This window comes from Oenanthe melanoleuca, chromosome 1, assembly GCF_029582105.1.
Source record: "Oenanthe melanoleuca isolate GR-GAL-2019-014 chromosome 1, OMel1.0, whole genome shotgun sequence".
In the NCBI taxonomy this organism is placed as follows: domain Eukaryota; kingdom Metazoa; phylum Chordata; class Aves; order Passeriformes; family Muscicapidae; genus Oenanthe; species Oenanthe melanoleuca.
This window is the reverse complement of record NC_079333.1, coordinates 18,401,978-18,413,341: the sequence shown is the minus strand read 5'-3', so window position 1 is coordinate 18,413,341 and position 11,364 is coordinate 18,401,978. Positions and strand designations below refer to the sequence as shown.

General features: G+C 38.9%; 1 long non-coding RNA gene across 1 annotated transcript; it reads left to right on the top strand.

Moving 5' to 3' along the window:
- The first annotated feature begins 6,933 nt into the window (after positions 1-6,933).
- LOC130254803 (uncharacterized) lies at positions 6,934-10,519 on the top strand. Its single transcript, XR_008840822.1, has 3 exons — positions 6,934-7,073; positions 8,607-8,698; positions 9,842-10,519. It is a non-coding gene; the product is annotated as an uncharacterized LOC130254803 (long non-coding RNA).
- Positions 10,520-11,364: the final 845 nt, after the last annotated feature.

Genomic DNA, 11,364 nt, shown 5'->3' with positions numbered 1-11,364 from the left:
GGGGAAAGTTAAAAGACATGTAGAAATTGCCTATAAGCAAGTTTCCTGAGTCTGTTCTCTAAGGCCCTGTCATGTTGCTGGCAGCAGAGAGAATAATCTACAAGCTTGGAAAACACAGTTACAGTGTTGAAGTTTTTGTTGTTGTTTTTCTTAAATTTGCAGTAATAACCATGACAGTATCAGTGTGGTCAGGGTATAATGAGAAGGGATATTTCTTCCTCTGTGCTATAAAATATTAATGGTTTTGAGCTCTGTGCTAATAAATATAAATTAATAATACTATAGAAATCAACTGTCAGTCTAGCTTGTGTTCTGGCAAGATAAAGGGACTTCAAATGCCATTTTTGTCCCATCTGAGCATACTTGGGTGGTATTTTTGCATTTAAATATTCAGGAGAGTCTGGGCTTTTTGAGTGCTGTAAAAATATGTATTTTGCAAGTTTAAATTCCTGGGCAATGGATTTTAAAAGCTACCTTGGGACTTCTGAATGCTGTTTCTCAAGGGCAGTAGGGGAAGTCATGAGAGTGAAAAATTGCCTGGATTCTGATGGAAATGAGAGTGCTTATTCCTCTTAGAACTTTGCATAATATTTGGTTAAAGTGGCCTTGCAAAGGTTAATCTTCCTCCAACAAAAAGGAGAAGGTTGTCCTCTAAACCTTTCACCCAATACCTACAGCAACAAGTCAGGTACAAGTAGAGCTTTAACTCAGTGGAAATAGTTTACAGTAATGTTTCTGCAGTGCAAGCACTACATATTGCCATTTTTATTCTCCAGTTGTCCCTGCCACCCTACCACCATCAGCTGCCTGGAAGACTGCAGCCTTTCCTTTTGGATCTGGCCCTCAGTGCACTTACCTCTGCTTCTGTCATGTTAATGTTAAATGTTTGCTTCTGCCCTTCACAAATGAGCTACAACCTTAGATTTGGAAATCCCAGCTAATGATGAGTGCAGCTATGTTTTATGAGAAATATTTTGCATGGGCAAATGTGATCCCAGTGCTTTGGGTACTGTGGGCACTTGGAGCTGAGATTGAAGCTGCTGGGTCTGAAAAGAGACTTGATAGGTTGGAAAATTTCTCCTCTGAGTCATGCTGTAGAAGCTGTAATCCTTAAACTGGAGCTTTCTCATTTTGCAAGAGCAAACTGAAATTGCTGCCTGGCCTGGGATGAAAAGTTGCCTTTCTGTGGTGAATTTTCAGGCTGAGTTAGAAGCCATTGATTTGAAGAATACTTGGAGAAAGCTGAGAATAAACTTCTCATGGGAATCACAGGACAGAAAGTAGCATCTGTACATTGTTGCTTTCCCACTGAAATTATTGGATTAATGGTGCTGGATTTTCTTCTATTGTATAAATTGATAGAATTGTGGAACCCTTTAGATTGGAAAAGGCTTTTAAGGATCATTAAGTCCAGCTGTAAATATACCACTGCCAAGCCCACCACTACACCCTGTCCCCTTGTGCAGTACCTACACAGAGCAACTACCTTTAACAGACCTGCAGCAAGGCTGACACAACTGCTTCCCTAGGCAGCCTGACAGCTCTTTTGGTGAAGAAATGGTTGCATTTAGAAATCTAAACATGCTCTGGCATAACCTGAGACTGTTTCTTGTTATCCTGTCACTTGTTACCTGGGAGAAGAGACCAACCCTACCAGGCCACCAACTCCTTTCAGGGATTTGTAGAGAGAGATAAGGTCTCCCTGAGCCAATTTTCTCTTCTAGTCTAAACACCCCAGTTCCCTCAAGTGTTCCTCATAATCTTGTGCTCCAGAACCTTCACTAGCTCCATTGCCCTTCTCTAGAAAGCCTCCAGCACTTGCCATTTCTCTCTTGTAGAAAGCAGCCCAAAAAGAACAGTCTTTGAAGGTGCTATGGAAGCCTGGAGCCACAGATATGTATTTTTGTTATTATAATTAGAAACAAATTTTGTGGGCACTGCAGGAGCTGCATTAATGGCAAGGGAAGTGATGAAACTGGATGAGGCTGTCTCTTAGCTGCAAAGCAACAGGTACAGGCAAGGAGAGTTAGACACAGATTTCCACAGATTTCCAAGGTCTGTTTTCCTATGATCTCAGCATCCAGGAAAATACTCTTTCATTAAATATGCATTTTGATTTCTCTAGGGTGATAAATTGATATTACCTCAGCCTAGCTTAATCTTAATTATCTATGATTTCCTTCAACCCCCAGAAAAGGTCACATCAGTCGTCACCAGACAAATGTGTTTCACATGTTGTGAAGGAAGCCCTGTAATGCACAGGGTGTTTCCTCTGGGAGGTGGGCTCCAAGCACTGTGCTCAGAGCAGGGTAGCTCAGTATGGATGGCAGAGAAAGTAGCATGATGCAGAGGGAGCAGCATGTTAGGACAGGCTATTGCATGGGTAATATTTGTCAGAGATGGGTTCCTTTGCTCTGAAAAATTAGAAAGAGGTTCTCATAGGAGTGACACTGAGAGACCTTTTATGCAGAACTGGCTGGATTTATGTTTCTCAAAAGATGTGAGCCTAGGGCTGGATTTCTGTGACTCAGATTGGTGCCTTGCAGCCCTGCCCTGAGGGCAGCTAAGAAAACCAAACCATGTGAGGAGGAAGCCAAGGGAGGATGACATCCCAGTGCAGTCATATCTTTGTATAGAAGATTACTTTCTCTTGAAATAGAAATGACAGGTGTTGTTTATTACAAGCCTTTCTACAGTTCAGCACTAGCCCAGCTTCCTTGCCCACTGTGTGTATTCAACTACATACAGAAAGTCAAGCTGGCAGCAGGGGATGTATATGAGTGATTAAGACAAGTGATAAAACTGAAAGCTACTGACTTTGGTGAAGATTACCACTCAGGAAACATTTGGTACTTTCTGCAGTTCACCTCTTGGTCAGATGGTTAGAAAGTTCTTGCTGCAGCTTGTGTAATGTGTATGCACAGGTATCATCCTTGTACCTTCCAAAATATGTTACTGGATTAGTAACAAATTATTTGCAAAGTGGAAAGCAGTACAGTCACTCTATGAGTTCAGCTATCCAACTGAGCATACTTTAGATACAGTTCATAGCAAGTAGTCTATAGTTCTTTTGCTGGTAATTAATATTCTTACAGCAAATGAGCACTTCTTTTTTACTCCAAGTGGATAAATAGTTGGAAAAATAAAAATCAAAATATTTTCACTGTACAGTGGAAGTGGTGGCCAGAGAAGTTGTGGAGCCTCCCTCCTTGGAGATGTTCAAAACCCCTGAGCACCCAGCTCTGACTGATGCTGTGTGAGCAGGGGTATCTGGACAGGATGATTTCCAAAGACCTCATCCAACCTCAGCTATCCTGTGGTTGTGTAGTCAAGTGAACATAACATCTCTTAGTACAAGAGAATGCAGGCTTTTGCATTGCAGATTAATTGTTGATACTTACAGGCTTAAATGCTAAAGGCTAGAATTTTGAACTCTAGCTCTGTTTAAATTTGGAATCCTGGGTCCGAGTCAAAGGAATATACACACATAAAGAGCTGTAGACTTCACTCAGGAGAAGGACTTGCAAATATTTGAGAAGGGAGCTGAATCACTTCACACTCACATCAGTGAAAAACTGAAGTAACTGTAGAGGGTGGAATCTGTTCTTCAGTGTCTTATGATGAGCAAGTAAATTATTTAGCACTTTTTTTAGATGGAAAAAATCAATACCAAGAATGTCAGGGGAAAAACAAAGCTCATCCTCAGCCTCAGTGCAGGATACTAGCTCTTCCTATTTCCACATTTCATTCTGCAATTACAAGTACCTAGGACATGCCAGAGTTAAGAGGTTTGCCATGTGTGCAACCCTTAGAAGAACAGATTGGTGCAGCATATCTATTTTCTCAGCAGATAAACATGATTTTTTTTCCTGGCGGGTGGTTTGGAATTGTATTTGGGCAGTCAGCTTTGCATATGGATGCCAGAACACCTGTCACTCAAGAATGTATTTATAGAAACTCTAAACTAATTAATTCCCTTAAACCTCCCAGTGGTTTTTGATGGCATGTTATGATAGTCTGTCCAGTGGGGATTACATCACTGTTTTTCTGGATCTAATTTGCTTATCTGCTTCCTTTTTTCCTTCTACCTTTTCTGTCTTGCCACCTGCCTCTAAAGCAAAGATAGCAAAGCTCTGTTCCTGAAGAGCAGTGTGCCAGCTCCTCTCTTTGAGACTGCAGAGCCTTGCTCTGCCTGCCAGCAGCTCCCTGGCTCTACCTGGAGATCCAGGTGAGACCTGAGCACAGAAGGCTTTCTATGAAACAGTTTCAGAAGGCTCAGTGCTGGCAGCTTGCTGTCCCCCCAGCTTGAGCAAGCTGCTTTGTGGCTTTTTGCACACCAGGGTCTTTGGTACCCCCTCTCTCTGTATGGGTACCCACCAGAGAGCTCAAACTGCTGCTCCTCCCTCAGTGAGAAGGAAAAATGTGCTGCAGCTCTGCTGCTCACCTGCACGGAACCTGCAGGGGCTGTTAGCCTGTCAAATTGGGCAGAAATTGGCCAACTTCAAGCAGTCACGAAGAGGTAAATTGACAGGCAAGAACATGACTGCATAAAATCATTTCATGGGAATTACATGTGCCAGGCTAAAGATGAGGAATATTTCAACATTCTCCCATTGATAAGAAAGTATTGTCCTCATCCTCTGGGATTTCTTCAGCTGTCCAACAGCTCTGTGGCTCCATGCCTACATTGTTCCTTCATTTCCTGATCCAATGTTCAAGCCATATTTCATTCCTGGGAGCAGAACACTGAAACTCTGCCTGCACGTGTGCTGTGGAATAAAGGGGCTCTCAAACTTTCTTTTGGGAGTGGTTTCATATTGCATGATATAACTGTGATTTTAGTGGGCTAACAGGAGAATCAGCATCATCAACTCCTCAGCCTAGTGATGATAAACTTTCTCTAGGAATGAGAATATCTTGGACTTAGTCCCATTCTTTTTTGTATGACTACAGAAGAGGATTTGCAAGCAAAGGGAGAAGGAAAAAGTGGGAAAGGTAAGCTGAGTGTTACATGTGCGTAAAGTTATGTCACAAATGCAACTGTGCTTTTTTCTACCTATTTTAATTTTTATTTCCAGTCTTTGACACATACATACAGCCAGACTAACTACATCCACAGGTAAATGTTCATTCTGGATAAGAGCTTGCATCTGACATAAGTGAAGCCTCAGTTCAGCTCTTTCAGAGCTTGGATTCACTGTCTTCCTTTGCTTCAGACTTTCTGTGTACTTTTGCAATGCTGCTACTCAGGAGAGGTCTCCAATTTCCTGCATCAAGGAGGGAAAGTAAGGAGAAAAAACCAGCCATGCAGTGGACACCTTGAAATGACTGGCTGTAAGGGCCTTCTTCATGTGCTCTGTGGCTTCAGTTCCTGGCTTTAAAAGGGAGATAATGATTCTCTGATGAACACTTACAGGCTGTGAGTTGCTCATATAGTCTTATCCTAAACTATGCTAGGTTTCTGCCTTGCCTACACATCATGCTTGGGCACTGTACAAGCAGTTGATATGAGCTTTCTAGAATAGTCTCTTTTGTGAGATATTTGGTTACTTGTGAAACACAATGAAAAAATTAGGAAGATGTGCTGACTGAGAAGGTATCAACAACATTAAACCATTTACTCACATAATAATGTTAAAATATCTGAGACTTTATTTAGACATTATTATGTATGACTCTCATTTAATTACATAATTATTTATCTAATGAATTATTTCATCAGATATATATTCAAATTATAGGATTTAACATGCCTTAGTTAATGTGGTCTAGAATGAAGTACCTAATGGAAATGTACCAGTTTCATCTAATTTTCAGAAAACAGCAAAGGCAGTTCATCATCTTAACAACATCTTATTGATGTTGGTAACAATACATTTGGCACCAAAACACATAGAGAATCACTTCTATGTGAGAAAAAAAATTATTTAACTGGATAACTAATACTGATTATAGACTTTTCAGATGGCAAGATCTATTAATGAGTAAATTAGGATTAAGATACTTGGCCTCATTTCTCATTTCTATCTGAGATTTTCTGCATGACTTTGGACAAGCAAGCTGAAGATTTTGTGTGCTACTTAAACATTTCCTTACACCCCAAAGTGGTGATGTTGCTTGTATAATTCTTGACCACAGGAAGCACCTTCAAAACCAGAAGGAGAAATCAGCAGAATGCTGATTTTTGCAATCATGTGGAACTGGCTTAACTCACTAGACTATGAGAAACTGTTTCCTCAGCCACAGAAACCCCACCAATATAAAGCCAGCAAACTTTTAGAGGAGAAGGATGTCTTTCCTTTACACATCCTTTATTCCTCAGGAGTTTCTGTGAGCAGTGATACCCATCTGAGCAGCAGCACAGATCTGAAGCTCTCATTCCTAGCTGGCATTCATCTTCATGGTCATGTGTTTGTATGTCTTGACTACCAAGAAAATGAAATTAAAAACTTATTCTGATTGATTTACTTTTTTGGTGTCACTCCTTATTGTTTGTAATACTGCACATACATCTGTTCTGCAACATTAACATTTCTCATATTTTTTCTAGTCCTCAATGTTTGACTGTTCTATATAAGCTGAGATACAAAATTTTCTTCCTGGGTTAGGTACCCAGCAAGTTTTTTTCTACAGAATATGACATATTTCGTTACTTTTGTTTCTCTCTTCTTCAGTAGATTAATTTTTCTTCCTTTGAATGTTAATTGAGAGATAAATTATCATTTTGAATGCATTCATCTTGTTTACTGACGTTTTAAATAATTTTTTTTTTATTCTTGCCATTGTCCACATTGTAAGGTAATGATTGCTGAAGAAACTATTACATAATAGCTGCATACACAAAATAATATTATTTCCAAAATGTTCTGTCATGTTTTGCATCTCTGGAGCAGTACTGTGGATATTTCTCAAAACAAGTTGACCATTATGGATTTCATGTTATCAAAGCCATGGCTGCAACTCTAGGCTGTTTGGACTCCAAATCATCTCATATTCTTCAGATTCTCTGGAATGAGTTAGCAGAACAGCTTTTACTGAAAAAAAAATCCAGCTGACTGAAGAAAAGCCCTCAGGTGAGTTCAATCTGGTTTTGTGTTAGCCACGTTTAAACAATTTACACAGGTTCATAGGTGTAAATCAATGTCCATAACTCCTGCTGAGTTTCAGAAGTTGACTAAAAAATTTGAATTTGTGTTTTGGCCATCCAGGCCAGGGGCTGAGAAGGAAGGTTTTAAGTAGGATACTTATTTGACAGCTGGATCCTCATGTGCAAGCATGTTTAAATGAACTTTCACCTGAATTGACTGTAGATCACAGACCCTTGAATGCTTTGAGTTGGAGGAGATGTTAAGCATCACCTAATTCTAAACCCCCACCCACCCACTGTGGGCAGGGACACACACCACAGGGGCACTTGTCACCCTCACAATTAAAAATTTCTTCCTAACATCCTACCTACATCACTCCATATCCCTGGGAAAAGTCCTTCTGTCTGGCCCTTCAGGGGTCCCTGGAGCCTCCCCTTCTCCAGGCTGAGGAATCCCAGCTCTGTGCTCATAGCAGAGGTGCTCCAGCCCTCTGATCAGCTTTGTGTTCTGCTGCAGACCCAGCCCAGCAGGTCTGTGCCCTTCTTGTGTTGGGGGCCATTCAGCTGAACACATCCTTCTCTGGCCCCTGTCCTATCCAGACATGAAGCTTTTAAGGGGGTTTTGATTTTTTTTGTGCCAGAGAATTTAATAGAATCTATTCATCCTTATGTTTACCTGTAGATATGCATGAATACAACACAACTTAGGCCTTTCTTGCTTTATTCAGAAGCCTTTTCTATTGACTGTATAGGACAAATTTACTTGTGCAAGACAATGTCTTGACTGAGTAGGTGAATCTGACTGGGTAGCTGGAGCATACAACAGAGGTAGAATAGAGCTGGGGAGGACAAACTGAAATTTTCACAGGCTAAACCAGCACACTTAGAATATTTTAAAAGTAAGTAGAATTTTGAATTGTAATCTTTAGCCAAATGGCTACACTTCAAATTTTTACAAAAGAACAAGTATCAGTTCTGCAATGTCACAAAATAACCTTAGTTTTTACCACTGCTTAAGCTAAGCATCAGGTTTTGGGAGTGTTTTTAAACTTAAAAAGGGATGTCATGATCAGGTTCTTCATTCCAGCTGTACATTGTTCATATTAGTTCTTAATATTAATGTGCTTCTTCCAGATACATTTGTATGTTTGTGCTATTTGTTGTAAAGTATGACAAGTAAAGATGCTGACTAAAATCTAAAATGCTAGAGAGAAAATTAAAACCATCTAAGTATTCATTAAGTGTCCTTTCAACTTGATGAGTTGCCAAGTGGAGCTAGCTGGTAAAACCATGACTAAACAACTTGTGTCAGAATTGTCTCACTTTCTGAAGCTAAAATTTATCACCAGTAAGGTTTTGTTGCAGCAAAGAGTATTTTCTTGCCAGTTTCTCTCTCTTCTTCTCAGCAGTCTGCCAAAAAAAAAAAAACAACCTAATTGATGTTTCATTTGTGATCTCAGAGCTGTTGAAAAAGTAATAGGTTATTTCACTCAGTCAGGACTCTGTTTCTTTTTTGCAGATGGGACTTTCTTCTGCAGGCAAACAGATTTCAAAATATGAAAATTCTCTGAGAGAGAATCCTTCCTTTTTCCACATAGCACTATTTCCAAGGTAACCTGGCCACAAAGAGTACTTCAAAGAGATTGGATGGTGCTGTTTGTTTGAAATAAAAGCACAATCAATAAGGATATCTAAGCATGAAGTGGTGAGAATGCATTGCTTTATGGAAAAGCAATTTTTATTTTGATACATTGAGAAATGAATGTAAAATAAAAACCCTTAGGGTTGGCTTAATGAAATCTCTTAATGCCTGTGAGATCATTAGACTCAATTAAGTGTTTGACTGGCAGTTACACTCAGCCCTTAAGAGATGAAAAGTTCATGTTAACATACTGGACTACAAATATAAGTGAAGTTACCTCATATTGCTCCATGGTTAAGAGCTCAGCTACTGCAGAGCTTTCAGACAACAGGAAATTATTCAAAGACTCATTTTACTTCAAAAAGCACGTTCCAGCAACCAGCAGAAAAAAAATGCTGATGGAAAATCTGTGACTTGTGGAAAAGACATGGAGTTGTGCAAAGCTTCCTGCAGGGAGCAGGGCCCAAGGGAATCAGGTTCTCATCTGGTTTGTTCACTCTGGGCAGATCAGCACACCTGTGTCACAATGCTTGGTGTGCAAACTGCAGCAACGCTTTTTCAAAGGAAAAAACCTCAAACTTGGAAGAGAAATTATTGTATTTTCTGTCCTTATGATGAGGAGACATCCAGATTTTGTGTTAAAATGCCATACATGGTGAGAAACTTTATGTAATTTTATTTGTTCAGGAGCTGGCCACCCCAACCAAAAACATCTGAAATGTTCCTCTCTATCCAATGGGTTGTTCCCTGACATGAAAATTTTTGACAAAGTTTCTCTTAGGCTGTTACCATTTGGCCAGTGAGAGTGTCTCCTTGACTGGTAACAAAGGAGTGCTTGTCAAACACAAACAGGCTAATAATTCCATTTCTTTGAAGTTTGTTTCAGAGAAGCCACTATGAAATCCAGGAAAAAAAAAAAAAACAACAAAAAACCAGTAATACAGCTGTCAGTGCCTTGAATGAAAATTACATGAATGATCTTTGACTGTACTTCAAGGAACCAGTCATTGAAACTGCAGAACTTACTTTGAGATGAAATGTTTGTGCCAAAAGCATGACTTTTTATTTTTTAACTGAATCTTTTGTTTGTTTGTTTTTTTGTTACTTCTCAGAAACTGCATAGCCATGTTGAAGATCTTTAAATAACCACTGAATACTTCTGTTCTACCAGCAAAGTAATGTTGTACTTTTGATTGTCAAAAACATTTAGATAATGAACACCCATTGATTCCTCCATAAAGATATATGGGGGGGGGGGGGGATGGGGAGATATTCTCAGTTCTGGATTTCAAATCCTTCCATTTAAATCACAGCAATCAAAAGAGCACATTGGACATGGCTTAGTTAATTCATTTTGTATTGCTTTTATTTTGATTTAATGAGAATGCTGTTAAGGAGAGCACAATGCATAAGGAGAGCTGATGGCTGGAAATGGGATCTATTTAGGTTAGAAGTCAGGTACAGATATTTAGCAGTGAGGTTATTTAACCTTCAGAAGAGCTTACTCTTACCAAAAACTGTGGTGAATTTTTCATCCCTGCAATTTGTTTTTTAACCCAGATTGAACATAATTTAGGGCATCCCTATTAACTGGGCTATATGGGACATCAGGCTAATGAATAGGAATGTTCCTTCTACTATGTATGAATCTATGTTGGTGGAAGCACAGAAAATTCTACCTCTGTAAAAATTAAGAAACATTCAGGTACCTGAACATGGATTTTGGCTAGAGGTAGTTGGGAATTTTTCACTGAAATGATATTCCACCTTGCAATTTCCAAGGCAGACAAAAAGAGTAGGATAGCATTTTTTAAGTGTCATACCTTTCTGATGGAGAACTAAAATTAAAATTGCTATTTTATTTTATGTTAGTTGACCTGAATATGAGTATTGATTTTGTTTTGACAGTGATCTAAACTATTTTCCTTCAGATCAATATTAAATAAATATAATATAAAATAGCATTTTGCCATAGATAAATTTTACCTTTCTAGAACCTGAATTCTTTTATAAGCTGAGATTTTTGTCAAACACATATTCAGGAATGCATTGTTTGGAATCATATGACTCAGCTAATGTGTGCTCTTGATGGTTTTTATTTGGTCCTAAGGCCTGTCTGTCAGCCTGCTATGGAAGCAGAAGACAAAACTGGATTGAGAGAATAAGAAGATGAAATTTTATGCTGGAATAAAACTGAGTAACAGAACCACTTATTTCTAATAAATTCAGATGTTTTAACTGAATATGTCAAAATGGGACCTCTTGACATTTCTGAATGCATTTTATTTCTTGGAGTTTGTTCAGTGTTCTCATTCTGCATCAGAATGATTCCAAGTTTTGCAGAGGTTTGACTGAATTTTGCCCAGTTTCTGTTTTCAGATAAATTTTTGAAACTTCATCATGGAAGACTGGGGCTCACAGAAATAATATGGTTATGTTATTTCTTTTTTAAAAAACAACTTTTCTGGATGGAAGGGATACTGACTCTCTATTAAGACATATAAAAGCAGAAAAAATGGATGAACTTTGAAGGCTGAGCCATAAGCAAGTCACAAAAAATTCTTAAATATCTTGCTTCATCTTCCCTACAGTATTTTACTCACCTTTCAGTATTAACTATTTCTACTCCAATTGA